The 27,530-nt window shown below is 42.7% G+C and overlaps 1 protein-coding gene and 1 pseudogene across 5 annotated transcripts in view; both read right to left on the reverse strand.

The window, feature by feature from the left end:
* The window catches only part of LOC147733512 (fez family zinc finger protein 2-like), a 33,098-nt pseudogene extending 18,156 nt beyond the window's left edge, over positions 1 to 14,942 (reverse strand).
* NTRK3 (neurotrophic receptor tyrosine kinase 3) overlaps positions 1 to 27,530 on the reverse strand; it is a 1,577,634-nt gene that overhangs the window by 674,996 nt on the left and 875,108 nt on the right. The gene's annotated exons all lie outside the window — the stretch shown is intronic.

The following is a 27,530-nucleotide window of genomic DNA, read 5'->3' on the forward strand; positions in this document are numbered from 1 at the left end:
TCCCCAAATAACAATGATTTTTCTACTCCATCAACGCAAATGCTCAGCATGATAAGCTTGCTTAAGTGTTAAGTAGTTCATGGGTAATGTTGGTGTGCTTCTCTAATAAGTAAGTACACACTATCTCACTGTATAAAGATGTAAGCAATACTGCTTTTTGGCTGCTGGTAATGATATGCTAAAGCCTGTTAGGATGTAGGTTTCTTTGCTTGTGATTTGCACTGAGCCTTGAAGTAAACACAACATTGCTGATGTAATATTAATGACAGTTTCAGAGCAGTGGGGAAAACATCAATGGAAAGTGGCATTCTGCCAACGATAATAGCCACAGAACACTGAAGAACGAGATACTATAACAAGTTCCTCAAAGAGCTTTTAGCTCCTGGATGTCACTCTGTTTAATTGCTAAAACACGTGTTTTCTGTCTCAAATGGATCATTATCCAGGTTATGATTTTGCTGTGTCTCCACAATTTTGATATGAGTGGGAGATCTGATCACTCCTCTGCACCACACACTGTCCTTTAATTATATAAAAAAACACATATCCATCTGATTTTATATATATATATATATATATATATATATATATATATATATATATATATATATCGCCACACGCTTTCTGTATCCATGTGGTTTTCAGAAAAAGAATGGCTGGCACACTGGTATCCGCTTTCAAGAATTTTAATCACCAAAGACCCCCCTCACCCCTTAAAAAAAAAAAAAAAAATATATATATATATATATATATATATATATATATATATATATATATATATATATATATATATATATATATATATATATATATATATATATTACCTACTGGCGGTCGCCAGAAGGTATATATAGTTAGGATTTTTTCTCTATGGGATTTTTGAAAATTCTATGTCTAATAACTTTGACGTTTGTGGACGGAATTGGCTGAAATTCTCAGGAAAATGGAACATTTTGTTTATGAGCAGCCCCTGACAATTTGGGGGGGTTTCATCAAGGGGGGGCCGAGAAAAAAGGGGGGGTCCCAAAACGCGTTTTTCCCATGTTAATTTCCATAGGGCGGTTGGCCTCACTTTTAGCTCGAACGGCTGAATGGATTTGCACGAAACTTGGCAAAATTGTAGGGACTGTTAGCCCGATGTGCCTTTGCTAGGTCTCAATATATGTGCTCCAGTGGATTTTGAGTAATTTAGGTTCAAAAAAAGATATATATCTGGGCGGAGCCTAACCACACATCTGATCTGACTGGCTGTCAGCACTTCATCCAAGAAGTGTTGGCAGCCATCTTGGGACCAATATACATGATAGCACCTCATTAAAAAGCATTGTAGTTAATAGAGGGTTTTAGGACTTTAGTTACATTATAAATCATTTGTTGATGGTACCATACTCGTTTTAGGAATTGTGGTGGGTTCTAAGGTGATTTTACCATGTGAAAAAACCTTCTGCTGTGAGATCATGAATATTGTTTGAAAGAAAACTAATATCTCATGATTTTCCCACAGTGGTTTGGAAGGGGATCTATAAGCTAAACTGAAAGCATATTTTCTGTAAATTCACATTATCTTTCTCAGTCATGTGAAAATGAAGTCTGACATTCTCAGTAAAACATGTACATCCAACAAGGACAGAGACTGTCAGTTGATTCCTTTATGTTCTACTGCAGCCTCCTAGAGTGTTCTAAAGAACAACTAGAGCGCTAACAGTCCTACTTATTACAAAGGTATGGCACACCTGAAGCCATCTTGATTGGAATAAAGTGGTAACTCTTAAAACATTTAATTTAAAAAGAAACAACATGAGGGGTATATTTTGCCATAGAAAGTATGATTAGTGCTGCAGAATGAAAAATTAGGGCACATTTTGAGTGACTTCTCAAATCCTTTTCTATTTCATTAAAACATTCTGACATGCAGTCTCCCAAAATGGCCACCAGAGACAAAAGAGCCCAAATGTAGCCCAAATATCACCCAGATGTAGCCCAAGTATAGCCCAATGACAGAATGTCCCAGAGTGTTCTAAAGAACAACTAGAGCGCTAACAGTCCTACTTATTACAAAGGTATGGCACACCTGAAGCCATCTTGATTGGAATAAAGTGGTAACTCTTAAAACATTTAATTTAAAAAGAAACAACATGAGGGGGTATATTTTGCCATAGAAAGTATGATTAGTGCTGCAGAATGAAAAATTAGGGCACATTTTGAGTGACTTCTCAAATCCTTTTCTATTTCATTAAAACATTCTGACATGCAGTCTCCCAAAATGGCCACCAGAGACAAAAGAGCCCAAATGTAGCCCAAATATCACCCAGATGTAGCCCAAGTATAGCCCAATGACAGAATGTCCCAGAGTGTTCTAAAGAACAACTAGAGCGCTAACAGTCCTACTTATTACAAAGGTATGGCACACCTGAAGCCATCTTGATTGGAATAAAGTGGTAACTCTTAAAACATTTAATTTAAAAAGGAACAACATGAGGGGGTATATTTTGCCATAGAAAGTATGATTAGTGCTGCAGAATGAAAAATTAGGGCACATTTTGAGTGACTTCTCAAATCCTTTTCTATTTCATTAAAACATTCTGACATGCAGTCTCCCAAAATGGCCACCAGAGACAAAAGAGCCCAAATGTAGCCCAAATATCACCCAGATGTAGCCCAAGTATAGCCCAATGACAGAATGTCCCAGAGTGTTCTAAAGAACAACTAGAGCGCTAACAGTCCTACTTATTACAAAGGTATGGCACACCTGAAGCCATCTTGATTGGAATAAAGTGGTAACTCTTAAAACATTTAATTTAAAAAGAAACAACATGAGGGGGTATATTTTGCCATAGAAAGTATGATTAGTGCTGCAGAATGAAAAATTAGGGCACATTTTGAGTGACTTCTCAAATCCTTTTCTATTTCATTAAAACATTCTGACATGCAGTCTCCCAAAATGGCCACCAGAGACAAAAGAGCCCAAATGTAGCCCAAATATCACCCAGATGTAGCCCAAGTATAGCCCAATGACAGAATGTCCCAGAGTGTTCTAAAGAACAACTAGAGCGCTAACAGTCCTACTTATTACAAAGGTATGGCACACCTGAAGCCATCTTGATTGGAATAAAGTGGTAACTCTTAAAAATTTTAATTTAAAAAGGAACAAAATGAGGGGGTATATTTTGCCATATGAATTATGATTAGTGCTGCAGAAAGAAAAATTAGGGCACATTTTGAGTGACTTCTCAAACCCTCTTCAATTTCATTAAAAAATTCTGACATACAGTCTCCCAAGATGGCCACCAGAGACAAAAGAGCCTAAATGTAGCCCAAATATCACCCAGATGTACCCCAAGTATAGCCCAATGACAGAATGTCCCAGAGTGTTCTAAAGAACAACTAGAGCGCTAACAGTCTTACTTATGACAAAAGTATGGCACACCAGAAGCCATCTTGATTGGAATGAAGTGGTAAGTCTGAAAACACTCAATTTAAAAAGGAACAACATGAGGGGGTTAATTTTGCCATAGAAACTATGATTAGGGCTTCAGAAAGAAAAATTAGGGATCATTTTGAGTGACTTCTCAAATCCTCTTCTATTTCATTAAAAAAATTCTGACATGCAGACTGAAACATGCACTTTGAATACCAGCAGCAGACGTCCCTGGTGAGCAGTAGCTTTACTACAGTGATCTAATGTGCAACTAGAGTGCTAACATTCAGAATTTATGGCAAATGTGTGACACATCTGAATGCCTTCTTGATGGAACCAAAGTAAACAAGCATTGAAAATGCAATAGATCTCGCCCTCGTTTAAGTTAAAGCCATTCTGTTTGTAATGAGGTGGCTTTTTAGCTTTGCTTTTATTAGTGTTTTTTCAACTTTCATGTAAATAACATGCATCTGTATGCTCATTGCACCATCAGGATTCAAGCAAGCCGGGCCGAAGAGGCTGAAATGCCAGAAACCGGTCCCCGGTAGCTTGTTTCCTTCCCAGTGTAAGAATTGGCTTTTGTAGTTTGGTTTGCCCTGTTCCCATCATGCACTGGGACAGGAACAGACTAATTTGCATACAGCCAGGTTCTGAAACTGGGATGGTGCAGTGAGCTAAAAAACGGTGTTGGATCTAGCCCTGATCTCTTGACTGGGTGAGAGTATTCTGTTTAATTCAGAGACTCTGTCCCTCACCACCCCTTGTTGTAAATATTTTTGTCCACCCTAAGCGTGGAAGGGTATACTCAGATGTGAGTCCCTTGCTCATTGCACCATCAGGATTCAAGCAAGCCGGGCCGAAGAGGCTGAAATGCCAGAAACCGGTCCCCGGTAGCTTGTTTCCTTCCCAGTGTAAGAATTGGCTTTTGTAGTTTGGTTTGCCCTGTTCCCATCATGCACTGGGACAGGAACAGACTAATTTGCATACAGCCAGGTTCTGAAACTGGGATGGTGCAGTGAGCTAAAAAACGGTGTTGGATCTAGCCCTGATCTCTTGACTGGGTGAGAGTATTCTGTTTAATTCAGAGACTCTGTCCCTCACCACCCCTTGTTGTAAATATTTTTGTCCACCCTAAGCGTGGAAGGGTATACTCAGATGTGAGTCCCTTGCTCATTGCACCATCAGGATTCAAGCAAGCCGGGCCGAAGAGGCTGAAATGCCAGAAACCGGTCCCCGGTAGCTTGTTTCCTTCCCAGTGTAAGAATTGGCTTTTGTAGTTTGGTTTGCCCTGTTCCCATCATGCACTGGGACAGGAACAGACTAATTTGCATACAGCCAGGTTCTGAAACTGGGATGGTGCAGTGAGCTAAAAAACGGTGTTGGATCTAGCCCTGATCTCTTGACTGGGTGAGAGTATTCTGTTTAATTCAGAGACTCTGTCCCTCACCACCCCTTGTTGTAAATATTTTTGTCCACCCTAAGCGTGGAAGGGTATACTCAGATGTGAGTCCCTTGCTCATTGCACCATCAGGATTCAAGCAAGCCGGGCCGAAGAGGCTGAAATGCCAGAAACCGGTCCCCGGTAGCTTGTTTCCTTCCCAGTGTAAGAATTGGCTTTTGTAGTTTGGTTTGCCCTGTTCCCATCATGCACTGGGACAGGAACAGACTAATTTGCATACAGCCAGGTTATGAAACTGGGATGGTGCATTGAGCTAAAAAACGGTGTTGGATCTAGCCCTGATCTCTTGACTGGGTGAGAGTATTCTGTTTAATTCAGAGACTCTGTCCCTCACCACCCCTTGTTGTAAATATTTTTGTCCACCCTAAGCGTGGAAGGGTATACTCAGATGTGAGTCCCTTGCTCATTGCACCATCAGGATTCAAGCAAGCCGGGCCGAAGAGGCTGAAATGCCAGAAACCGGTCCCCGGTAGCTTGTTTCCTTCCCAGTGTAAGAATTGGCTTTTGTAGTTTGGTTTGCCCTGTTCCCATCATGCACTGGGACAGGAACAGACTAATTTGCATACAGCCAGGTTCTGAAACTGGGATGGTGCAGTGAGCTAAAAAACGGTGTTGGATCTAGCCCTGATCTCTTGACTGGGTGAGAGTATTCTGTTTAATTCAGAGACTCTGTCCCTCACCACCCCTTGTTGTAAATATTTTTGTCCACCCTAAGCGTGGAAGGGTATACTCAGATGTGAGTCCCTTGCTCATTGCACCATCAGGATTCAAGCAAGCCGGGCCGAAGAGGCTGAAATGCCAGAAACCGGTCCCCGGTAGCTTGTTTCCTTCCCAGTGTAAGAATTGGCTTTTGTAGTTTGGTTTGCCCTGTTCCCATCATGCACTGGGACAGGAACAGACTAATTTGCATACAGCCAGGTTCTGAAACTGGGATGGTGCAGTGAGCTAAAAAACGGTGTTGGATCTAGCACTGATCTCTTGACTGGGTGAGAGTATTCTGTTTAATTCAGAGACTCTGTCCCTCACCACCCCTTGTTGTAAATATTTTTGTCCACCCTAAGCGTGGAAGGGTATACTCAGATGTGAGTCCCTTGCTCATTGCACCATCAGGATTCAAGCAAGCCGGGCCGAAGAGGCTGAAATGCCAGAAACCGGTCCCCGGTAGCTTGTTTCCTTCCCAGTGTAAGAATTGGCTTTTGTAGTTTGGTTTGCCCTGTTCCCATCATGCACTGGGACAGGAACAGACTAATTTGCATACAGCCAGGTTCTGAAACTGGGATGGTGCAGTGAGCTAAAAAACGGTGTTGGATCTAGCCCTGATCTCTTGACTGGGTGAGAGTATTCTGTTTAATTCAGAGACTCTGTCCCTCACCACCCCTTGTTGTAAATATTTTTGTCCACCCTAAGCGTGGAAGGGTATACTCAGATGTGAGTCCCTTGCTCATTGCACCATCAGGATTCAAGCAAGCCGGGCCGAAGAGGCTGAAATGCCAGAAACCGGTCCCCGGTAGCTTGTTTCCTTCCCAGTGTAAGAATTGGCTTTTGTAGTTTGGTTTGCCCTGTTCCCATCATGCACTGGGACAGGAACAGACTAATTTGCATACAGCCAGGTTCTGAAACTGGGATGGTGCAGTGAGCTAAAAAACGGTGTTGGATATAGCCCTGATCTCTTGACTGGGTGAGAGTATTCTGTTTAATTCAGAGACTCTGTCCCTCACCACCCCTTGTTGTAAATATAAGTATATGTATGCATGCATTTATGTTTGTATTTATATAGATATACAGATGATATATGTTTATATATGTATATATATATATATATATTCACTGAAAAAACCATAGGCTATAGACCATATATAGTTAGGAATTAGCATTTACAAAACCTTGAAAATTCACTGAAAAAACCATAGGTTATAGACCATATATAGTTAGGAATTAGCATTTACAAAACCTTGAAAATTCACTGAAAAAACCATAGGTTATAGACCATGTCATCAGTGATGTCATCAGTAATGTCACTGACCATGTCATGAATGATGTAATATGTGACATCATCAGCAGTGGATTGCGGGTGCGCGATATATAGTTAGTGCAACTAACTATATATGGAATTTCAATGGTTTTGTGTGAGTAAAATAAGGTTTTGTAAATGCGAATTCCTAACTATATATGGTCTATAACCTATGGCTTTTTCAGTGAATATATATATATTCACTGAAAAAAACATAGGTTTCACACCAGTTATAGTTAGGAATTAGCATTTAAAAAACCTTTTAAATTCACTGAAAAAACCATAGGTTTCACACCAGTTACAGTTAGCTGGAAATTTTACTGACATAAAACTATTGAAATTCCCACTTTATAGTTAGTTGGATTCACTATAACTTGCGCGCCTGCAATGCACTGCTGATGACGTCACATATTACATCACTCATGACATGGTCAGTGACATCACTCATGACATCACTGATGTCATGAGTCAACATGAGTAAAACCTATGGTTTTTTCAGTGAATTTCATAGGTTTTTTAAATGCTAATTCCTAACTATATATAGGGCCTCAAACCTATGTTTTTTTCAGTGACTTTCAAAGGTTTTTTAATAGCAAATTTCTATAGCTATGAAATGTAATATTTTTTATAATGAATCCTATATTGTATATTTATGTAATACTATTTTTTTATGTATATTGTTCATGTTTTTTTGTTTTTTTTCCCCCTGGAGCGCTCCCGGTGCGCGTACCGGTGAGCGCACCGGTAAGCGCAGTCTTGCGGCGCGCCGCGGTGTGCGTACCGGTGAGCGTTCCGTTTGCGCTATTGCCGCGAACGAAAACCTCATCGTGACGTATCGTGTAGGCGCTTCCGTGTGATACGCACAGCGTAAGCACACCCGGAAGCACTCGAGCGCATACGATCGCGCTACGTAAGCGCACCAGGATGCGTAGCGTAAGCGCGTCGGGTCATGTGACCTGAAAATAACACTTTTTATTGGTTCAAGACAGTTTTGGTTTCCAAATGATGAAAGCCCGGGTCATGTGACCTGAAAATAACACTTTTCATTGGTTCAGGACAGTTTTGTTTTCCAAATGATGAAAGCCCCCACCTTTTTTCCTCATTCTCACTTTTGACTTTGACTGAGGAAGACCTGTTTGCAGACCTATTTGTACTGAGAAATGGCTACAGTAGCAGCAGCAGCAGGAGCATCTCAACCACCACCACCACCACCACAAGGACCACCACAACACCACAGTGGTGGAGTAGAAGAAGAGGAGGAGGAGGAGGAGGAGGAGGAGAGGCGGTACCTGCCTGAAGATACTACCACCTATAAGCCAAAGGAGCACATTGTCTGGGAGTTTTTTAAAATCCTAAGGGGCCTCAAGAAAGTTAATGCTCCAAAGGTTACTGTACTTTCCAGGGGGAACCCTGCCAAAAAGTATTCTTTTGGCAACAACACCATGATTCGCCACATGCAACGCCGGCACCCATACAACTATGCTGCGGCAGAGGTCAGAGAACTGACCAGAAACCCTCCCCAATCTTCTCCCAGCACCTCCCAAAGTAAGCAACCCACTCCATCCGGTCCAGAGACAAGTGAGATGGTCCCAAACATCCAAACCCAGTTTTGAGATTTCAAAATAGTTTGCACATTTTGTGGAAGAACAATTTGCTATGGAGAGCATTAAACTGATTTACCGTGCTGGAGACAAACCACAAGTGCAAAAACAAACCTTCATTTTTTCCAGTTTTTTTTTGCTCCAGTTGAGCCGTTTACAATTCCCTGTTTTTTGTTAGTCCCCATAAAAATTACAAAAAAATATAAAATTGTTCATAAAAGCCAAAAAAAGTAAAAAATGTTCCAAGAAACAATAAAAAAATATAAAACAACAAAAAGAATAAAAAAACAGTTCTTTTTAGAACAACCTCCAATTTATAAAAAAAATGCTAAATTTTTAAAAAACTCTGTCATTCCTTTTACCCCATGGTACGCTCCCCGGTATGCTCCCCGGTGCGCGTAATGGGCGCTCCCCCCGCGCAAATAAAAAAAGAATTCAAAAAATGTTTTTCCCCGCAGGGCCCTTTTATGGCCCCCACATCAAACCGGAGGGGTCTACCCTGCCCCCTTTTGGTCATTTCCCCCTTTGTTTTTGCCACCTCTTGTGTCTCGATCCTACCGAGATACAAGATGGCGGCCACTCCGGACTGTTTGTAAAGTTGACAGACACCCGAGAGCCAATCAGCTTTCCACTCGCGAACTCGTGTAGCGCGCTGGAGTGCCCCCCGGTGTGCGTACCGGGGCGCGCTTATAGATATATTGTTTTTTTATCCTAAATTACTCAAAATCCACTGGAGCAAATATCTTGAGACATAGCAAAGGCACATCGGGCTAACAGTCCCTACAATTTTGCCAAGTTTGGTGGAAATCGATTCAGCCGTTCGGGCTAAAAGTGAGTCCAACCGCCTTATGGAAATTAACATGGGGAAAACACGTTTTGGGATGACCCTTTTATCTCGGTTCCCGCTTAACGAATCCCCCCCAAACTTTCAGGGAAAGAGCGGAGCGCAGGGAGGCAAATTTAAGGAAAATTACAGGCAGATTCCTCAACCGGCGCCAAAGCTATTCCCAATAGAATGCTGCGGATTTCCTATGGAAAACAATCCTAACTATAACTACCTAATGGCGACCGTCAGTGGGTAATATATACATATATATACTTCGCACTTTTGATCCCTGCATATGTGACATTCTGCTCGCTGGGCTGTGGCGTCATAAGGGGACTTAAGAACTGGCTCGTTAGCTCCATGACAGTGGTCATTGTGTCCTGCTTTGGTGACCGCGGTGAAGATTACTATCACACCCTCCCCACTTCACCAACCCGGACTGCCGAGATCATATGGCCTTCTGGGAGTGGGAGTCCTCTAAGTGAAATGGACTACAACAGGTGAGCCTTATTGCTAGGGGGAGGAGCGGATCGCGCCAGCATTTCATCAGAGGCAGCAGGATTGAAACAAAACAGATGAGGGCTCCCGGTGTTGGGTACTGAGGAAGCCACGATGGCGAAATGCATCTACCACCACTGGGACTGCCTATTTGCTAATAAAGCCCGTCTTTCTTGTCCCCCTGGGCTCCTGCTTCTTTCTTTTTTTGGAGGAAGGTTTCGTTCACATATATATATATATATGTGTATATATATGTATACCACACCCCTGGAGTTATGTATTCACAAGGAGAGTACGCCGAACACCCAGAAGTGTAGATAATGGTATCTTTATTCTTTACAGCAAGCTATGAGTCTATGGCATGCCACTACGCGTTTCAACTTCCGTCTTCATCAGGTGGCAATGACTCCCAGCCTGCCTTGATTGTGCCGTGCCTTAAGACTAGTGCTAGGCATGTTGGGAATTTGAGTCACAAAAGTTCAAGACGTGTGGAAATTCGCTGAGTCCGCAAATAATTACAGCTAAGTGCTTGTGCAAATAATTACAGCTAAGTGCTGGTATATATAGTTAGGACCTAGTTTCCATAGGAAATCCACAACATTCTATTGGAAATAACTTTGGCGGTTGTTGATGAATCTTCCCAAATTTCTCAAAGAAGATGGCCCGCTCCGCTCCTCTCCTTCCCTGAAAGTTTTGGGGGGATTAGTCAAGTGGGGGCTGAGAAAAAAGGGGGGTCCCAAAACGTGTTTTCCCCATGTTAATTTCCATAGGACCTTTAGACACGGCTACAGCTTGAACCGCTGAACGGAATACACCAAACTTGTCAAAATGGTAGAGTCTGGTAAGCAGATCACGCTTCTGGTTAAATAGTGTAAATCCCTCCAGTGGTTCTTCAGAAAATTAAAAGAGAAAAAAATGATATATCTGTAAGCGTGCACCGTGCGAGCACCCCGCGATTTTTCGGGAAAAAAAATTGGGGGGGGGGGCTTGGGGGGGCTTCTGTCTTTTATTTTAATGTCTTTATTTTAATCTCGAGGGTGCCCACCCCTCGTTTTACCCCGAGATCACCGCCGCGGCCCGAGTCGCCTCAAGATGGCCGCCCCCTGGTTGTGGGGCCGGGAGGACGTGGTTTCCGCTTCCCCCTGCCTGGGGGAAGCCTTCGATGTGCCCGCCGGTCTCCCGTGCCGAGGGGGAGACCGGGTGATGCTGCCGGCCGGTGCGGGGCTGACCTTGTGCCCCTTGCTATACAGTACACAGAGAACTGCTGTGGTGGGGCAGGCCGCACCTTGACCACCTCCTGGCAGCTTTTGCTCTCTGGCCACCAAGAGGAGGACTGTAAACGTGGCCACGCCGGGCCCGGGGGTCGGGGCCCGGCGGCGGCCGAGGAGTGTGTCCGTCGTCGGCGCGTCGACTGGAGTGGACAGAGCAGCCTCATGACAAGTAATACACAGAAATTAAGTCACCGTTTTTAAAATACTGAATATAAAGCACTCAAAAGCAGGCCACAGTAAAAACAATTCAGGTTTGTTCAATTACAAAACAGGGTTGTAATCATATAAAATCGAATCGAATGTGCAAGTAGAAAATAGATAGAGAGCCTACCAAGCGCTGCACGTCTGCTCTCTTTCACCCTCCGGGCTGAGCTGGGACATCAATAAAGGATAGGAAGGAGTAGCAGCGTTTACACTTGGCTACCACTTTTTGTAACTCTACTGCTGACACTGATACCCCTCGTCTCAAGAGTCATGTTGGCAAGGCAGCAATACCGTTCACTTATTTGCATGTCTTGCTCAGTGCATGGCAGCTTAACAGCAAACCGTAAGTTCTTGAGGTGCATAGTTTATGGCAAGCATCAGCCGTGTGATGTCATCAATGCTCATAGGGTGTATGATGTCACTTATGCTACCCATGTCATTTTGGTGAAAAAGATTCATCATCACAGCGATTGACAGTAGACTCCTGACACTAACTAATGCCAAAAATCCACCTTCTTTTAAAAGATGGAGGCCACACAAGCCGGTATATACCAACCTTTTCCGTCTCTTCCTAGACGTATCTGTTTCGCTCTGTAGCAATCCAATTACTCCCTCGACCCCTTCTTGCTTCTCCTTTTGCCTGCCTTCTTTTTTCTTTAATCTGTTTACTTCAGTTTTATGTATCAGTTCTGTTCTTATTGTGAAGCGCTCGGACACCTTCGGGTAAAGTCTGCGCTATATAAAAATGCATAAATAAATAATAATACCCTGAAAACATATTTTGAGTGTATGCTATTGCGGGTGGCAGCTTTCACACCCCAGCGGTCAGAGGGTGCAGGCGGTGAGGGTAACTTTAAGTGGTGCAGGGAACAGTCACAGGACCGTCCTTAGGCTGCACGAGTGGGCGGCGCGGCTTCGCACACAGTTTCTGTTCTCACCGCGCGATGATGTATGCCCTGAATTACTGCCGTGATATGACTACCCCGTCACCCACGACCTGTCCGCCAAACTGATGGTGCCTCAACAGGCCCTGTAGCGCTGCAGTGAGTGCAGCAAAACTAAGGGCATAATAAAAATGCAGGGCCTGCGCCAGTCTTTGACTCGAGGCCTAGGCCATGGAGGCCTCTGCTCACGGGGCGGGAGGAGGTTGTGGCGGCTGTCTGGCCTGTACCGTGACAGCACTGCAGTGTTCCCCACGCCACAAGTAAGTGTCTCACATTGACTACCTTTAAGTAGCAAGCAGTCGGTTGTTTCATACAAATAGTTGCTTGTATTACGGTCTCACTCCATTCGCTGCTTGGCATTGAAAGATACCAGCTCCTCTTCATCGGATGCGTGCTGCTCACAAATATCACTGCCTTACTGTTGCTGTACTAAGCAATTGATTCACTAATGGACATTATTACTGTATAACCTACTTCTTTTGTTAATGTTTGAATTCTAGCATTGTATGTGACTGTTTATAATCATCCTAAAAAATGGACATAAATGTGTGCGCCTTATAAAAATACACATAAAGAAAACATGTATTCCCTCCTTCATCCTCCAGGGCCCAGACCTAAGCCTCCATTTCTGTAACGTCAGGCACCTATCTCTGCTGGAGGGCGGCTAGAGTACTGCAGGGGAAGCCTGAAACCTTTCACCTGCTCAGTCGTGTTCTGTTTGCAGTGCAGATGGGGAGTTTCGTACATTTACACCCGAGTATTGGCACAGGCAGCCAGGGCCCATAGGAACTGCTGGAGCTAAGAAGGGGCACAGGCAGTGAGGGTTTCCAGGTAGGCGCACTGTTAGAACTGAATTGAAACACCCACAGGCAGGGCTGTATCTGCATACATTACAGTTTTAAAATAACTCTTAACATTATTACCCAGATCTGTAGTGTTACTTTATAAAAAGATTGTTTTATTTGATTATTGTATTTAACATTGCTTCTCTGCTTATAACATTCTAGTTATTAGTCACCATATATGACTAGGCAAAACGTTTGCTTTCTTGCACCTGTGCATGTAGATTACTCTGAAGATCTATGTCTGTGAAGGGAGATTATTCTAAGTATATGCTATTTTAATAACACAAACCAAGACAAGTGGAGTGATGTACATGGTCAAGGCACAAGAAGTCAGCAAATGATGGGAGAGGTACCTGGGTTCTGTGAGGAGACATGTAATATTACTGCATTGTGCTGTCCTGCTCTTTAAAAAGGTGCGTGTACAACTCTTTCCTCAGTTGGAGTAGTGTTGAGGCAGTCCTGATGGATACAAGGATGTTTTCCAGACCCTTCATGCATAGATGGAGAAACTCAATTGCCTGTTTTATAACTCTTTAGAGTTTTTGGTCACCACTCTTTCAGCTTAACTATGTGTGTTTGAATATATGATCCTAAAGCCGATCTCATTGCTCAAATAGATGTAATTTCTGATATTTATATGTTTCCCTCATCTTCATTGCTTGATTTTGCAGGCCGCGAGGAATGTCACTCATAGTTGGTGAAATGTCACTCATAATTACACTGAAATTATGAAAATGTCACACATAGCAATCTGAAACCTTGGCAGCTATGGTGGGCCCATACCATGCTCTGCACCCAGAGCACTGTCCTGGGGTCTGTTACTAAATCCTGGACAAGCATAACTGTCCTGGGGCACTTGCAACACTCTGTACCCAGAGCAATGACCTGCACACGGAAAACTGTACTGGTGGGTCCTTGCATGCTCTGTACCCAGAGTACTGACCTACCGTCTCCTACTACACCCTATACCCAGAGAACCGTTCTGGTGGCCCTTACCATACTCTGTACCCAGAGCGCTGACCTGGCGTCCCTTACAGCACCCGGTACCCATAGAAGTGCTCTGGGGGTCCTTACCTTGCCGCAGACGTCACACGTGAAGTTCTTCGGTTTCCCATCCGGGGCAGTGGAGCTGAGTTTGCTGTGACTTTTGACCCCGTTCCTGTCCACGGAGAAGGCCGTGTTCTCCTTCATCACCTGGTCCAGCTGCCCAGCAGGCGCTCCTTGTGCGGGTACGGAAGGTTCGAGAACTTCTCCGCCTCCATGCTCGCCAGCTTGGCATTTTCCAACAAAAGCAGTTTCTGGTGGGCGGACAGGGAAGTCTGGGACTGAGCGTTCAAGATGCCGGAGGGGAACAAGTGCCCGCTGAGGAGGTCGTGCGGGTGGTACGACGAGTCCACGTAGTTGAAGTAGTACAGGGACCCGTTGGCGGGCATCCCCACGGCCTGGTTTATCACCTGCGGCTTGATGACCCGGCTGGTGGGCAGCACGGACTGCCCAATGTTCAAGTCGCTCTTGCAACAAATGCCACAGGTGGACTTGCACAGCGAACAGCAGACGGCGCCCCTCAGGCTCGACTTCCAGAGCTCGGAGTAGTTCAGGAGAGACTTGGGGTGCATCTCGTAGCCCACGGGCTGCATGGGCAGCATGCAGGGTACGGGGGCACACAGGCTGGGCGCCTTCTTGGACTCGGGCTCTGTGCCCGGCCTGTGCTCGTGGAAGGCGGCTAGCCGGGGCTCCGCGCTCTTCGCCATGATCCTGTCGATGGAGAACGCCAGGGTCTTGGGAGTGCCGGTGCCCGGGCTCCTGCCCTCGAGCCGGGGACAGGAGGGCACTACGATGGGCTCCAGGGACGCCGAGCTCACCATCCTCGCAGGGACTGGTTTCTTGCTCACTGCAAACTAGTCTGCATTCCGGGGAAGCTGGTGCACGCACCACTCAAACGAGCACCCAGCCCGCGCCGTGGCACCCATTTACATTCAAATGAACATACCCAGGAACAATGCCACCCGGGGAGCCCGATTAGTGCTCATTAAGTGGCGCACACAAAGTAGCAGACATGCTCGACCTTGTTAGGGAGCACCCAGCGATCTGCAGTGCCCGGCTCCTCACACGGGAAGCGTGACTGGGGGCGTGGGGGGGACTCGGAAGTGCCTGGTGCCACCAGAGCTGCTAGGAGATGCACTCCGGGAGACTGCCTGGCTGCACTGTCACTTTGTGATTGCCAGCATCTTCACCAGCGCCACATCGCCATCTCATGCAGGAAGCTGACATCACGTGGAGTCACGGCAGACAGAGTGTGGCATGGGAGGGCCACAGTGCAGCAGCTCAGATCACCAGCAGCACGCGCGGCTGTCACCAGCCACAGTGCGCGATTAGTCAACAAGCTGAGCAGGCGGCGCTCACTGCAGAGACAGCAGGCGGGCAGTGATATATATATATATATGTGATCAAGACAGTGGATACTGTCGAAACGCGTAATGGCGGGCATGCTGAGCAAGATTGAGCTTGAATGAACACGCACTTTGTTTGGCACCATTTCTGGGTTCCTCTCTTCGTCTTTTCAGGACTGCGCAATATCTGGCAGTGTTGGAGGTTTTGGGACGAGTCTTTCTCCTATATATATATATATATATATATATATTCACTGAACATAGGTTTCAGGCCTTATATAGTTAGGAATTAGCATTTAAAAAACCTTTGAAATTGACTGAAAAAACCATAGGTTTTAGGCCTTATATAGTTAGGAATTAGCATTTAAAAAACCTTGAAAATTCACTGAAAAAACCATAGGTTTCAGGCCTTATTTAGTTAGGAATTAACATATAAAAAACCATTGAAATTGCTCCTATACAGTTAGTTGAACTAACCATATATGGCGCACCCGCAATCCACTGATGATGATGTCACATATTACATCATTCATGACATGGTCAGTGACATCACTGATGACATCTCAAATGACATCGCTGATGATATCTAATTTGACATCACTGATGACATCACTGATTACATCATTCATGTGATAATACGATGCACCTTTTCACACTCTAATATAACCTTTGATACACCCAGTGTTAAATACAGACTACCATTCTTGAAACCACTGACACACCAATACCAGTTACTACATAGGCACTCACTGATTCCTAGGTCTACACACACATCCACTCACTCACCCATACAATCACTCATACATACAGTCACTCATCAATGCAACACTATCATATGCACTCATACATCTATGCTCACACACTGCCACTCATCCATGGAGTTACTCACACACCTAGTCAGTCATGTAAAGAATCAATCACACTTCCATTTCCTCATCTATATAGTTATACACACAACACCTTACTTATTCAAACATATACTAACACATACTTACTCTCTTATACAATCACTGATACAAGTACACATTGATCTGCACAGAGTCACACACCTCCCAGCCAGCCACACACACTCAGTCTCCCATACAAATACTTGGGCAACAAATCAATAACCCATATAGCCACTCATATAGCTACTGATCAACACATGCAGCAGCTTACACAACAACAGACATACTGATGCACACATTCACACAGTTTAGTCACTAACCTATGCATTCCGTAAGACACATTTAATCACTCACTCATACAGTCAGTCACACACCTACTAAATCCTTCATCCAGACACTTATACATGCACTCATTCTTCAATATGTAAAACATATTTAAACTTTCCAGAAAAACAGTCACTGGACGATGTCATCAGTGTTTTTTCAGTGAGTATATATATTTATATATATATATATATATATATATATATATATATATATATATATATATATATATATATATATATATATATATATATATATATATTTTTATATATATATGTATGTATATATATATATATATATATATATATATACACACATATATATATATATATATATATATATACACACACACACTTTTACACAAGCTTGTTGTACTTCTTCATATGTGTCTGTTACATGTTATATTGGGTAAATCTCAACTATTCTTGAGATTGCTGTACCTTGTGTGTCCTGGGGTGCTATAGTTGTATGTAAGAAAGTACTTAGGAAGTGAGAGTCTAGCTTTATAAAAGAAGGGCTAAGAAATATGTGTCGAGACTGCAAGTGCTATTTGCATTCAACTATGTGGGCACTTGTTCAATGAGATCAATGAGGTGGATGTAGTCATTGGCACTTGTCGCGTATTACTTTCATTCCCATTTGTCTCTGTTCAGTAGGTTATTTCTTTTGACATTTCTACCAGCCATCCTTTTCCCAAAAAAGCAAATGTATATATTACCTTGCCCATCATTAGCTACCAAAAATGTTGGACACGTCTATGGAACGTCTGATAGTAACATTCATAAAAAGTAGATCATTTCAGAGGTTTCTAATCCTGTATAGAACCTTATACAAAGGCATAACTTATCCCGGCATCTTAACTTTGGAACTATTCAACTTACCTATACTGTTTGCAGATGATTAGCAGGTGAGACTCTCAATTTTGTCAGGAGCCTCAAATTTGTGTTAACCAGAGGGTGATAGTGACTTTTATCCTATATAGTTACATGTTTCAAAATTAGTAATTTAAACAAAGTTGTAAACAGTAGGTTAGGAGCTGGAATCTCACTGACCATTCACTCTTCCTTCTTTCTGAAGGAAGGTCTGAAAACTGAGTGCCATAAATTTAGCAGTAGTAACAATCTATTATTTACAGTGATTGAAAAAGCGCTGCTATGTAAAAAAAAAATGTTATTGTTATTTAGAGGCATTGCTGCTGGTGTCTGTTCCTGCAAGGTGGGTGAAAAGGAAAGCTGGCAGGTGAGTGTGTGTTAGAACCTTCTCTGGTGAGTGTCACCCTACAAGGGCAGGTGAATTGAGAGAGATGAAAACTGGGCCTCAGGAAAATTTTACCCACACCAGAGTAATATTAATAATTCTGATAATTATGCATTTCTCTTTTGATGTGAAATTACAGAAAATTATGTAATTATACCCATTTGTGCAATTATGAGTAATTTGGCTTAAAAATCTAACCACAGAAGAACAGGAACAACAAACTTAGTGAGCTAGCGGAGATGCTTGTCACTGCTGTTCGTGGTCAGTTGCATTTAGCAGTATTTTCTTAGTACAAAATGCATCCTCTGGTTCGCTTTGAATGCACGGGTGCAGTTTGTGCTACGAAAATAGCTCCAAAGCTGGGTTATACTCCACATAATCTCATATAACTTCCTACACAATCTTACCATATATTTCATGGAATGCCCAAAAATGTTTGTTTTTAAAAAAATTCCATGTTTTGGCATTTCACCTTGATGCCTTCTCCGTTTGGCATGTTTGATGTCATAGGCAGACCAGGTCAATTAGATAAATAAAACACAAATAAAACACTGTTGGGACAGAAAAGTCCCTTATATTGTGAAAGACGTGTACCCCCTGCCCTGAGTGCCCCAGTGCAACAATGTTTGGATCCCTGTTTCTATTGTCATGATTGAACACGGATCATGAGTGTGTACCATAACATGGGACTGTCTCATGGATTGCAGTCTTGTTGGATCAGGTGGGGGGCTACTGTCTTCGTCAGGAGTTAAGAAGCCTGAGTGCAGTGGTGGCAGCATACGGTGTAGTGATCAGTAGAAGTGAACAAGCATTTTTACTTGTGTTACTGGAGTGACTCCTACAGGCTAACAGGTTCACTCATGTAAAGTATTGCTACTGTCTGCTTAACTCACCTTTCACCTAAATTGAGTTGGTATGTAGCGCTGTGCTGCATGTGTGTGTTGTATGAATGTGCTCGGTCTATGTGTGCCTTTGAATGGTGCAATGTATGGAACACTCTGGGTTCAATTGTGGGTGACCTACAGCTGACTGGGTGAGCATGAGGGGGTAAAGTAATCCCCCCAGAAATATTTCTTGATTGCTGTCTTTCTCTGAGCTGGGTCGGACAGACTGGAGGGAGAGGAGCCAGACTCTTCAGTACACTTCAAAGGGTGTTCTTCAATTCAGAGTGTGGTCACTGGAAAGGGGTCTATGCACATCTCAGGAAGGCAATGAGGCTGATAAGTTAATCATACAGAGTAGGACTTGGGCCCTGCAGTAACCTTTGGTGCAGATATCCCTGTGTCTGACTTCCTGATGTGAACCTCTAATCAGTCCCTTGGCCTCTGTTGTGGGGCTATGAGATTTGAAGTTGCTCCTGGTGTGGCATACTGCTTTTTGGAGAAAGGGCGTGGCAGAGGAGTGGGCAATTCAAAACGAAGAAGATCCCCAGCACAAACTTCAAAGAATCAGACCCTATTTCACATTTGGTGTCTGGAAATGGACTATAAGGAGGGGAGTTTGAGGGCCCCAAAGTTGTCTACTGCCATGCAACTACTTCTGCTGTTGAGGAGAGGTTCTGAAAAACGTATGCCTGTGACCAGGGCTGGAGGCAAAGGCCTGTTAGTCTCCAAGTTGGGTGAGGTGTCTTCACCCAAGACCACCTGCCCTGGGAGTGAATAGCAGCAGAGCCTGCCTGCTTTCCAAGAACAATGTGCCCTGTAAAGATATGGAGAGTTTTGATGGGAGCGAGATCAAGTTGGGGATTCTGGTAAGTGGATCCCTGTAGCGAGGCTAGAAGAGATGGCTGCTGCACTGATTGGTCATCACCCATATGTAGGTTCAACTTAGAAATCCTACCTGCCAGAGGGTACCGCCATGAAGTTAGCCATGATCTGCATCACTGTTTTTCCAGTTGGCCCATAACCTGTGTGCAGAGTGCAGTTGGTAACCCTGTAGACCACGAGGGGTTGCAATGAAGATTATTGGATTGCTGTTTGGGCCATAGCCCATGTGCGAAGGAAGGTCGTGAAGATTACTGCCATACTGATCGAGCTGTTGACCGTGTATGGAATAAGTGCTGTTACCCATATGCCAGATAAGGCCAGCGGAAAGGGCAAGGACTGTTGCCTGGTTCTAGCAGTAGCCATGAGGAGTGGCTGTCATGTTAACCCATTCAGGCCCAAGCCCCGGCTGAAGATTGTTGTTTTCTGCTTTACTAACCCAGCGGTGCTTTTAAATTATAGCAGTACTCGCTCCGATTCTTCCAGGGTTTGTTGTTATCAGCTTCACACACGTCGCCTTCACGGACCGTCCTTCCGGGCTGCAATTATATTTCTGGGTTAGTAAAGCAGAAAACAACAATCTTTGAAAAACAAACTGCTATAAACTAAAGCACCGCCCTATCGCCTAAAAAAACAACAAGAGTTTGGCACCCTGTATACACATGTGTTAGGAAGGCAAGTTTTATTCGTTCTGAATTTTAAAAGTAACAACCGTCCGTCCGAGAATTTTAATACAAGAAATCCAGTGAACAGTAATAAATCACCCAGAGGGCCTACAATAAGCAGAAGAGAATAGAAACTCTTTCTACTAGAAACGACAGTCATAAAACGAGTAATGATGCAAAAACTGGGAGAGCCTGAAATCGCCAATTGACAAAAGTGACTTTCCCGCAGCTCACTCAGAGTGATTTTAATGAAATATTGTCCTGAAGAAGGTGACGATCTATATCACCGAAACGCCGCATCGACATATTTTCTTTGTTTATGTACACACTGTTTTAATTATGAAATGTTTCTTGTGATTAAATGTAATGTTTTTAATCAATATTTTTCTATAAGTAGATAATAAATACTGAAGATATACTCAAAAACCTTTTTTTTGTCTACACATTATCATTGGCTCCCCTCGATGCATGATTTAAACTTTTGAAATTGATTGATTTGGTAGAATTTGTAAATTTGTTAATCCCTATACTACCTCAAAACAATTTGTGTCTCACCAACTATCCCTGAACTGTACCCCCTAGGGACTTGAGTCTCTTTACCAAAAACAGATGAAAAGGGAACCTTTGTATTTTTCACAGTACCTAACCCCTCCCTTTTCATAAAAGGGTTTCTCCTATAAATTTTTCTGATATGAGTCTGTGTTAACCCTCTAGTATCTACCTTCTCTTCAAGAAGACTTAGATTGCTCCAACCACTCTACCACTGAGAGTGCTTAATGTTGCTCAGGACCCATAGTCTGTCTGGCATGGGACATCAGGAGTAAAAGGCCTCAAACCCCACATTTAGGCCCAGTAGCTCCCACTTGTCCCGTGGACCTCTGAAATAGGTTTTGACAAACATAATTAATTTTGGCACTGATCTTCTTTTGAAATCTATATGCTAGACAGTGCTGTGGAGGCATTGCATCAATTTGATATTTGAATGAAATTATCAACTTGTGCATCCATGTGTTCACATTTTCCATTTAAACTTACTTTGCTGTTTTCCCTGCAACTATGATTTAATAAGACTTGGATTTAAAGTTCTAAGTTTAAATGTTGGCATATTGTTACAACTTGCCTCTGTTATTCTCTTTCTGTTGGATCCTTTCCTCTGCAGTTGTAATTAGAGAGACAGTATAAGACTTAAAAGAAGTCAGAAAAAAATTGCTTGTTGTAAAATAGTTTGATTGTTTGGTTCGTAGAGATTAAAAAATCATTCACTAACAACAAGAATGTTCAAGTTTATTCAACAAGCCCTAAATGTTCGCATTGAACCCTGCTCAACCAGCATTAACACATTCAGATCTCTGTATAGCATCCTTGATGATGATGTCTCTAAAGAACTCAATACTAGGAAAATCCAATAAATACCAACTGATTATGCCTTAGCACGTCGAGTTCTATTGGGTTGTAACATTATTTTATGTACACTATGTGATACAACTTCCACATTCATTCAGCAATGACTATATTGTGTATTGAAACAACTTGATGTATCCCAAACTGTCCTTTTTTGCTCTAACACTGTCTTACTTCTTCTCTTTTGTCTCTCCAGGAGGAAAGGAAGGTACCTGTGTAACAGCGCTGTCCTCCATTGGGATCTCTACCCTTTTCTTCATATTGGCTTGTTTATCTTCTGGTCCACTGACCCCAAATAAGAATGTTTTTATTTTCTTATATTTTGTTTTTTTCACTAATTATTTCGAACTATAGGTATACTACATGGACTTTGCAATTTGGGAGCCATTTTTTACCATTGTGGTAATTTTGCAATCATTGGCTTCTCTGCACGTGGACAGTGGTCAATATATATGTAGTACGGCATTGGCTTGGTAAACTATAATATGGAGATGTTATAGGCTTGTAATGAAAGATAGACTTATTTAAGCCAAACTGAATATACAAGGGTTTGATGTTTGATGGCACTTTGTCTGTAATAACGCAACATGTTGCATCCCTATTTCCATGCTATCAAGTTTGAGATCACACGTTATAGTGCATCACAACATCGATGTGATATTCTCTGTGACGACCCCAAAGCATTACGGTACTCACGTCGTATACAATATTTAATGCTTGCAGAAGGACACTTGAAACGTAACTTGACAAGTCATTACACTATTACCATTTACTTGCCGGTTTATCTACATTGTGATGGTATTTGTATTTAAACAACGTATGTCAAAATTTCACCTCTCGAAAATGGCCACAGTACACAGTTACTGGTAGGATCTATGCCAGCAGTCCTCATTCTATTACTATGTAATGCTTATATAACACGATGTATCCATGCAATAGTTGTTGTGATCAATGCAGTGGGACTGCCGAAATGCATCAAGGATGGATTTATGAAGCAATAAATCTATTTTGTATCGTATTTGCCTGGCTGTTTCCTGAGTGCACGCTTACGTTTGGTGTATTGGATTTGTTCACCGGGTAATCTGCTGGCTCTGCATGGCACCTCCCACAGGTCTGGGCTTCCCAGAATGAGTGTTTTCATATACATATACATATTCACACAAAAAACCATAGGTTTCAGGGACCTTATAGTTAGTTGAACATTTGACTCATATAAAACCAGAGAAATTTGCATGTTATAGTTAGTTGAGCTAGCTATAACTACTATAACTCGCGCACCCGCAATGCACTGTTGATTATGTCACATATTACATCACTCATGACATGGTCAGTGACATCACTGATGACATCTCAAGTGACATCACTGATGACATTTCTCATGACATCATCCAGTGAATGTGTGTTTCTATAAAATGTAAATATGTTTTATATACATACGCCAAGGTGTATTGAAGAATTAATACATTTACAAGTGCCTAAAGGAAATATTTTGTAAGTGTGTGCCTGACTTTATAAGTGAGTGATTGAACGTGTCTTACTGAATGCATGGGTTAGTGACTAAACTGTGTAAAAGTCTGTATTAGTCTTTCCATTGGTGTGTAAGCAACAGCATGGATTGCTGAATAGCTACATGAGTGTCTATATAGGTTATTGATTTGATGTCTGAGTATCTGTATGGGTCCCTGAGTATCTGTATGGGTCGCTGAGTGTCTGTGTGGGTGGGTGGGTGTATGAGTCTGTGCATAGATGTCTGAGTGGGTGACTCAGTGGTTGTATGGATTAAAAGTGTATCTGGAAAGGGCTGTATGGGTGAGTTAGTGTGTGTGTTAGTGAGTGAATAAATGTCTCAGTGGTATATCTGTGACTAACTACATATTTTTTAGGCCACCATATGTGAGTGTTGGAGTATATACCTGAGTATACCTGAGACTAAGTTATCAAGAGTGGGTGTATAAATATGTGTCTGCTTCTATCAGTGATTGTATAAGACAGTGAATATGTGTTAGTATCTGTATAAATAAGTGATGTGGTATGTCTAAAAATAACGTACACATGATTAAATGGGTATGTGATTCATTCTTTGCATTACTGACTAGGCTTCTGAGTAACTCTATGGATGAGTGGCAGTGTGTGACTGCATGTATAGATATATGAGTGCATATTTTAGTCCCCTATTGATGAGTAACTACATGTATAAGTGACTGGATGTGTGTGTAGACCTAGGAAATAGTGAGTGCTATGTAGTATATGATATTCTTCTGTGTATTAAATAGTAGTCAGCATTTTAGAATGGGTGTATCAATGTTTATATATCAGAGCATCAGTATGTGCATCAGATTGTCACCTGCATGATGTCATGAGTGATGTCATCAGTGATGTCATTTGAGATGTCATCCGTGATGTCATCAGTGATGTCACTGACAATGGCATGAGTGATGTAATATGTGACATTATCAGCAGTGCATTGCGGCTGTGCGAGTTATAGTTAGCTCAACTAACTATAACAGGCAAATTTCTCTGGTTTTATATGAGTCAAATGTTCAACAAACTATAACGTCCCTGAAACCTGTTACGTCTGTAAAACCTATGATTTTTTTCAGTGAATTTCAAAGGTTTTTTAAATGTTAATTTCATATTTTAATGTTTATAAAAACTATGGGCTAGATGTAGGTAAATCAGATTTACCGATTCAAAAATACTGAATCTTACCAAGTCGGTATTCATGAATCGGTAAATCTGATGTAGGTTATTATTCGATAACAAATACCGATTCGGTAGGATTCGGTGTTTACCGAATCGGTAATTACCGAATCTGTATTTGCCATTGATTTCTATGGGCCTTGAAGCCCATAGCAATCAAGGTAGGGCAGGTATGTGTGCCACATGGCACAGGTGTACATGCACAGATGTGCATGTACACAGGAATTCGTTATTTACCACACAATAGTATTGGGTGGTAAATAACAAATTCTTAAGGGCCTGTGGCACTGTTTACTGCGCCACCTACATATTGATTTACAGAATCGGTAAAGTTACCGATTCGGTATTTTACCGATTCTGTAAATTTACAGAATCTGTATATTTACTGATTCTGTAAATCAAAGGCCCCCTACATTACAAAACCCAAATACCGGTCGGTAACAGCCGAAATTGGCCGTTACCGACTGGTATTTGGTCTCCTACATCTGGCCCTATATTTGTTCTAATATATTTTAAAATATTTTGGAACTCTATTATACCTATGATTTTTTTTTAAACTTTAAAAATCATGTAATGTTTTATATCTTCCCCAAAAAAGATGTGTATATTTCTTTTTTTCTGGGAGAAAACTGCACTCCCATACTGGTAGCATACAAAGCTCCATCACCTCATGAATCCTATCCGCCATATAGCTCAACTCGTAAATGATGCGCATTTCGTATCCGACGAGTTTGTGGCACCATGTCCTGCGTAACATCATTTAAGCATGAAGTTACCACAGGTACTACCTTGGTATACACGCTGCCAGGCCATTTGTTATGTCACAGATGTACAGTATTGCAGCAGGTACGCCATTCCCTTTTTTTGTCTCAAAAGTATATCTAAATAACTTTAAAGTATATGAGAGCACACGAAAATCTCAATTATTTTAAACATTTATATATTTATAACTGTAATAAACTTATATTATGATAAATATATTTTGTCAAAATCACGTCGGCGGCGGCCTCCTTGCGCGCTCGGGGTTCGATTGCCATGTGACCTTAAAAAAAGAATTTGATTGGTTCATAACATTTCCCAGTGTACCAGTTGTACGACCCCATCCATTTTACTCATTCTCTCTACAGCGTTTGATGAGAGACACCTGTTCTGCTTAGAAAGCTTTTTTGAAAAGTGTTTTCCTGTATATACATATCTTATACTACACAAAACATGCAACAATCATCTTGATCAATATTCATGCTCTGTACATTAGCCTTCCACGTCTGATTGCCATTCATCTCAAACGTTCCATCAAAAAACAAATATGTGTTGCACGATGGCCCTGGTGTGTGTGTCTGCACATTATTCTGCTTCCTTTCGGCCTGGGTATTGGTGGCTCTAAGGAGCATCATCAGCCACGGGCAGACTGAACATCTTAGATCATATGCCATTTCATTAACTATAGTTTCCGCCCTCCTGACACATGCTACATTAATCTAAATTGCAAACTCTGCGAGGTCAAAACTACAAAAGAAACACACATAAGTACACTTCCTGGCCACACTGCAACTAAACAACGCCCAAGTCCCCAGGCTAATTATTCACAACCATATGCTGGCCTGGTGTACGCAAGCCCAGCCCACTTTGCGTACATATAAATAGGATAACCATGACACCACACGCCCCTCTTCTTCCACACTACCTCAAATGATATGCTGCATCCACCTGACATATCACAATGTGCAGAATCGTGAGGTGTACCCCATCCTGGCAATCAACACGGGCTCTGAATTGTGAGCCCTACTGCCTGTTGTCTACGAAAGGAACCCATAAGGTGTACACTCTCCTGCAACCGACACTCCATCTGAATTGTGAGCACTGCTGCCAGTAGTGTTTGCTCACACAGCAATGACAGCAGATAAGCAGAGCGACCTGGGTGCACAGGGGCTGCAATTGAGCGCGGTGCAGCGAGAAGGGTGGGGTGCTTCACCATGGCTGCGCAGGGGCGAACAAACAATATTGCCATGTGTTATGATGTGATCTTTGACCTCATTCAGTCACATCTCTGTCTCATTCTAATTTTAAAGACCTGCTGGACCGTACTGTAGGCTTGTGCCAGTGGGCAGCCCTGACCTACAGACACCTCTTGAGCGCGGTGCTGCAGGAGGGGTGGGATGCATCAGCCAGACTGCGCACGTGCGATTAAGTGATATTGCCATGTGTTATGATGTGATCTTTGACCTCATTCAGTCACATCTCTGACTCATTTTAAAGACATGCTGTACCGTAAGGTAGGCCTGAGCCTACGGGCAGCGCTGCCCTACAGACACCTGTTGAGGGCGGTTCTGGAGGAGGGATGGGGTGCATCACCCTGAGTGCGCATGTGAGAAAAAGCGATGTTCTCGTGCGTAATGATGTGATCTCTGACCTCATTCAGTCACATCGGTCTAATTTTAAGGACCTGCTGGACCGTACTGTAGGCCTGAGCCAGCGGGCAGCGTTGCTCTACAGACACGTGGCATTGGCTTTTAGGACACTGTAGTGAGCTCCTTACTAAGTGTACATGCACACAGGGTCCCGCCACTGCATTACACGTGCACATTATGCTTCTAGCATGCGCTCTGTTCCTTTGTATGTCAACGTTAGCATAACATATTATTATTTAACTTTGCGTATTCTCGTGCACTCCAACTCCTCTTTGAACCAGGATTACCACTAACAGTTGGTAGACCGTACTTCAAAAACAAAGGATGCACTCCTCAGAGAATCCTCGGTGTGCAAGACCTCCAATTGAGCACAGTGCGGGGTTTGGGGTGCAGCACCCTGCGTGCACACGTGCATGCAAGCGATTTTCCATTAGCTAATAATGTGGGACTATATGATCAAAGAACGGCAATAACATTATCACCACTTTAACAACAGGAAACTGCTGCTAAAGCGATGATAAGGTGTTGATAATATGCCCTTGTGAATTCCCATAGAAACACAGTTCACACAAGAACCTGGGCTTCTAAGGGAATTCACAAGGGCATATTATCAACCCCTTATCGCCGCTTTAGCAGCAGTTTCCTGACGTTAAAGCGG

The sequence above is a fragment of the Lissotriton vulgaris genome, chromosome 2_1 (assembly GCF_964263255.1).
Source record: "Lissotriton vulgaris chromosome 2_1, aLisVul1.2, whole genome shotgun sequence".
NCBI classification, from domain to species: Eukaryota; Metazoa; Chordata; class Amphibia; order Caudata; family Salamandridae; genus Lissotriton; species Lissotriton vulgaris.